The sequence below is a fragment of the Pipistrellus kuhlii genome, unplaced genomic scaffold, assembly GCF_014108245.1.
Source record: "Pipistrellus kuhlii isolate mPipKuh1 unplaced genomic scaffold, mPipKuh1.p scaffold_m20_p_2, whole genome shotgun sequence".
Taxonomy (NCBI): Eukaryota; Metazoa; Chordata; class Mammalia; order Chiroptera; family Vespertilionidae; genus Pipistrellus; species Pipistrellus kuhlii.
This window is the reverse complement of record NW_023425515.1, coordinates 62,702,135-62,708,134: the sequence shown is the minus strand read 5'-3', so window position 1 is coordinate 62,708,134 and position 6,000 is coordinate 62,702,135.

The window sequence follows — 6,000 nt, the reverse complement described above, 5'->3', positions numbered from 1 at the left end:
GAAGCTGCAGGAAACGGCTTAATCTTTTCAGGATTAAAACCCAGCTGTAAAGCCTCAAGACTCAGTGGACATAAAAACTAAGAGGGTCTAGGATGGGAGTTGTATAGGAGCTGGGAGAGGGGTAAAGGGGACAGGGAACGGGAGATATCTCTAATAATTTTTTTCATCAACAATAAAAATATATTGAAAAAGAAAAAAATCAAAAGGAAAAAAAATACCTAGTTGGGAAGGAGCTCATCTTCTCTGTTAGTTCCATTCCAATTATCCATTATTAGAGATGGCAGAGGGGACAGGAAAAGAGGGGAGACAGATCTTGGCTAATTCCTGGGAAAGGCTATAACTAGTAGTGTCAGCAAAATAACCTGTAGCCAGAGAGCATTCTAGAAGATATTCAGTAGATAGACTTAGTCTTGCATCCAGGAAGCTAGAAATCGAATCTTTGTCTGTGTCTCAGCATGAATTTGCTTCTTTTCAGCTATCCCCCTTTGAGAAATCTAGAATTATTGGAGGCAGAAAGCATTTTGGTAATCTAGCAATTTTTTTTTTTAGATGTGAAGAGCATAAATTGAGAACATTAAGCAGACTGGGTTCCAATTTCACCTCTATTCCTACTAGCCTCATGGTCTCAGGCATGTTACTTGGGGTTTCCCAAGCCCTGGTTCCCAAAGTCACCCATCTCACAATACATTGTGAGCATTAAATGAGATGGTCCCTTGCAAAATGCAGACAATCAGTTTCTTCCCTTTCACTGGAATGCAAAGAGGCAATTATTTGCCTGATAAACTGACTTAAGCATATTTTTTGCTTTATTATTTTAGCATTACTATTTTGCTAGATGGGAAAAAACTCATTACAATGCTCTCTCCCTCAGGGGAAGACTCTTAGAGTCTGAAATTTAAGAGTAAGTTTAACCATGCACAGGGCTGAAACAGTCTCCATAGCCTGGTTTCTAATCCTCATTTTGTACCAAAGGATTCTAAGAGATTTGAGCATAATATGCAGCTGTTTTAATGGGTTTTATGAGTGTGAATTGACTTATCATACAGACAGTCCCTTCTTTTCAGGATAGAGTTGAAAAAGCCAACATTTTATCCTGAGGATTATAGGATTACTTTTAATACTGTATTTCATAACCTATTATAAAACCCAAGGATCTCAATAAATGTTAAATACTAATATATAATGTGATTTTTTAAAAAAATGAAAACTATGAATGCCTAAGTTTTTTTCTCTTAGCCATTTTTCATGATAACTTAATCCAGTGGGAAAAAATTTGGAAGATTCACAGCATTTTATATTTTCAAGTTGTCAAGCACTTTGATATCCCTCTTAACCAAATCTGTGACCTTTTCTCAGCATGTGATTCAACCTGAACGGTGCTTCTGTTTCTGTTGACCTCAGCTTTCTTCTTTTAACCTCTGACAGCAGCCTCCATGCTGGTTTAAATGTCTATTACCTAAAATCAAACCTTTTCACGAGTTTGAGGAGTAGAATACAGATTCTGTGTCACAGCACTTAGCCAGGATAGCAATCTCTGATCCATAGCAAAACCAAACAGAGTGATTTTCCTACTGTTACTTAACAAAAGTAAAGTGAAGTTTGTTACCATATGTTATATATTTTAAGTCACATATTTTCATATTTTTGAAATCTGCATATGACAATCTGGGGCATTTTACAATAACTCAAAATGGGAAAGGGGCAGACATGTGGGAGTCTCTGCCTCTCTCATGTATTTGGAATTTCCATACATGTATATGAATTATATTTGGTTATTTTCTCTTGCTAATTTGTCCTGTGTCTATTTGATCATTAGATCAGCCAGAGAATTTTTAAAATATGTTTCTTTTGCCTGGCAGATGTAACTCAGTGGTTGGGCATTGACCTATGAACCCATGAACCATGGTTTGATTCCCGGTTAGGCAACATGCTTGGATTTTGGTGGCATGCAAGAGGCAGCCAATCAATGATTCTCTCATCACTGAAGTTTCCATCTCTCTCTCCCTTTCCCTTGCTCTCTGGAAAAAAAAAATGTTTCTTTTATTGATTTGAGAAAGAGACAAAGGGAGAGTGAGAGAGAAGAAACATCGATGATAGAGAAACGTAAGTTGCTGCCTCCTGCATGCCCCCCATTGGGGATTGAGTAGCCAACCTGGGCATGTGTCCTAATGGGAATTGAACCATGAGCTCCTGGTTCATAGGTCAATGCTCAACCACTGAGCCATGGCTTGCCAGCTGTACCTGAAGAATCTTGATGTTAGAGGAAAGTTGTTCCTCCTCCACAAGACCATAATCAGATTAGGATGTCAAAATTATTTCCAGACTCTACTTGTGAAGTTATTGAACATTACATTAATAAACAAAGCAGAATGATTGGGTTTGCTGTTAATCCCCATTTCTAGGGATTTACTGCTGTCATTTCTCTTACAAATGACTACATTTTTTTTATTGTGTTCTCTGAGAATATAATATAACATATCATATTAATATGTTAATATAATAATGAGCAGAGCCATAAATTTAGCACAACAATTTACTTCACTAAAGCTGTTCCTTAACAGCATTTTGGTGATCTTCTGAAACTATTCTAGCATCTCTATTGTGTCCATGTTTCTCTTCCTTTCTTCACCACAGTCCTAAAGCAGTAATTCCAGACACCCCTCCTCTCCTCAAAAAAAAAAAAAATAAAAAAAAAAAAAATAAAAAAAAAAAAGAAAGAAAAAAAGAAGATAAACTGTAAAACTGAAAATAATACATGTTTTAAAAACTAGAAAAGCCTGGTCAAAAGCAGGAATAAGTGTTGGGAAGACTGCCATGTGTAGATCATCCTGTTTCAGTCATAAAGGGATGTGAACCTCTCTAGATGGCATTAAGTTACCACAAAATGGAAGCATTGAAGGGGTGGTACCTTCCTTATTTCTTACCTGCACTTTCCACTTTTGGGTTGAATGTGTGACCTGAGAGGGGCATTATCAGAGTAGAGTAAAGTAGAGAAAATTGGAAGGTGGTTGATATTGCTCTATTGTACAATACAGTATAATGACTCTGGGATCCTTTAGAGCTTCTTTTCTGGGTGAAATTTGTACCTAGAGCAGTACCTGAAGTAGTTACTGCTTCCTGTTCTGGATTGTTATGAGTGTAATCTCTTGATCACCACAGTAGGAAGGTGTGGCTAGGCCCCTGGGGAGATGAATGTGGGCTCTGGACTTACATGGAGTGTTACTTACTGGTCCTCTGATTCCACCTGGAGGTAAGTCCTGGATGTGGCCACTGATAGTCTTGTAACTGCCCTCTTGGTTATAAGCTTGCAGGCTCCAGAGTTTACTAAGCAACACAAAAGAGTCCAGAGTATACTTTATACAAAATACACAACTTTTTCTTTCATTTTTTAATTGAGTCATATAATATATACAGTACTAGTGGCCCAGTGCACTAAAAATTTGCACGTAGGGAGGGGGAGAAGGGTGTCCCTCAGCCCGGCCTGCACCCTTTCCAATCTGGGACCCCTCAGGGGATAAGCGGCAGTCAGACATTCTTCTCACAACCCAGAATTTCTGGTTCCTAATTGCTTGATTGCCTGCCTGATTGCTCCTAACTTCTTCTGCTGCCAGCCTGATTGTCCCTAACTGCTCCCCTGCTGGCTTGATTGCCCCTAACCACCTCTGCCTCAGCCGCACATCCAGGATCCAGGATTCCCTCCTTCAACTGACCACAGGCACAAGGGATCTGGGTTTCCCTCCCTCTGGTGAGCCATAGGCACCCAGGCTGGCTGCAGCCACGGGAGATGGTGGGCAGGTGGCTTTGCCTGGCTGCAGCTGCAGGTACTGGTGCCCGGGACTGCGGGGTGGGTGACTTTTCCATGTACCAGGCTGTCGCCAGCCATAGGTGCTGGCACCTGTACTGCAGGCAGGCAGCTTCTCCGTCTTTCCTGGGATGCAGTGTGGGTGACTTCTCTGGCTGGCTGCTGCCTGGGATCATGGGGCAGGCAGCTTCTTTGTCTCTCGGGCCGCACCCAGCTTCAGGCACTGGTGCCTGACTTCTCTGACCCCCACAGGCCCTTTCAAATTAGCCATGTTTTCAGGTTAATTTGCATACTCACTCTGATTGGCTGGTAGCATAGCAGAGTGATGGTAATTTGCATGTTTCTCTTTTATTAGTGTATAATAGATTAGTGTTGATAATAGCCTATTTAAGTGTTCCATCAATCTTTACATATACAAGCACTTACTTTAACTACAACCCAGATACAATCATAAAGTATTTTTAGCAACCCATAAGGTAATATGAGGTCTGTTCCCAGTAAATATTTTTTAATCCTAATGTAGATGGACAATGTATTGTTTTCTGGTGTGGGATAATATGAGTAAGGTTACTTTAAATATGCTTGTGCATGTTTCAATTACTTTCTGTTTCTCCTTGCTTTAGTTTTTAACTATACCAACAGTCTTTTGAAAGTGGTTTTATCATTACCATTGTGTGTTTTTTTTTAAAAAGACATATGACATAGGCATTAATACCTTATTCCCTCTATAACCTTTCTTGCTACAATGCAATTATATTTTTTAAAATTAGAAAAGTATCATATCAATGCATCCTATATAATAAAAGGCTGATATGCAAATAGACCGAATGGCAGAAAAACTGGAACAACTGAACAACCAGTCGGTATGACGTGTGCTGACCACCAGGGCTGTGCGTGGAACATGGCAAGTGCCGGCCACAGTGGGATGGTGGAGCAGGTGAGCAGGGGGGCCAGACCAAGGTGGGGCACTGGCCACTGTCATCGGGGTGAGCCTCTGGTGGTTACTGAAAATTCTTTGCCCCCACATACCACGGTCCCACCTGGTGCATGCATCTGCTGCTGGTGCTGGCCCTGTTCATACCTGCTGCTAGCCCCGGATCTGCTACTCACACCCACTGCTGGTGCCAGAGCCACCACTCACACCCACTGCCAGCACCAGTCCCACTCACACCCACTGCTGGTGCCTGCCGCCGATCCCAATTACTCAGTGCCATCAGTGGGTGCGAGCAGTGGTTGCTGGCTCTGATCATCCCTGAAGACTTCTCCACCTCCCCCTGCTCCTGAGGGGTGATGGGGGAAGCAGCTGCAACTCGCACCGGCTAACAGTGCCAGCCCTGCACACTACCAGTTGCTGGCCCTGGCCCCAATAGCTCCGCACCTTCAGCAGGTGCAAGATGGGCTGGTGTAGTCAGTGTGTGGAAGTGGCAGCAACAGAAGCAGGGCTTCCAGCAGACAGGGGACTTGGGGCCTTGGCGGGACGGCCCGGGTGAAGGTGTGAAGGATGGGCAGAGACCTGCCCCTGTGCCTATCACAGCCTCGCAGCCCACAGTTCCTTTCAAGGTGCACAAATTTGTGCACTAGGCCCCTAGTTAAAGCATTAAAGGCATTCCATCGCATGTGAAGTAATAGTAAAAAAAATTTTATTTAACCTATTCCCATTTTATTTCTCAGAGCTAATGCAAATAGTGTTAAGGTGTTGTTTCAGGTTCTCTATACACATAAAAACTGTTATAGTATGTAAATTGGGTAATTTAAATACTCTGTTTTGTTTTATTTATATACATTGTTGTTTTAAAATGTAAAAAAATCACAATATACATATTTTTTCTGCTACAGTTTTCCTAAAGTAGAGAGTTTCTTAAACTGAGATAGCATAAAGCAAAGAAGCAGTTATGTTAGGACACAACTTGCTAATGGATACGTAAAATAAAATGAGGTAAAGCAAAGATGCTCACAGACACAGTTTAAAGTTATGGTGGCCTGATGCTTAGGTGTTGAGATGCTGAGTGTAGACTTGCTGAAAAACAAAGTTTTGCTTTTCACCTTTTCTCATAATCCCATTCTGAGGACCTTACCCTCATCACTCATCTAAGCCTGATTATTTCCTAAAGGCCCATCTCCAAATATTACCACATTGGAGAGTAGGGTTTCAACAGATGAATTTTGGGGAGAAACAATTCATCGAATAACAGGGATGT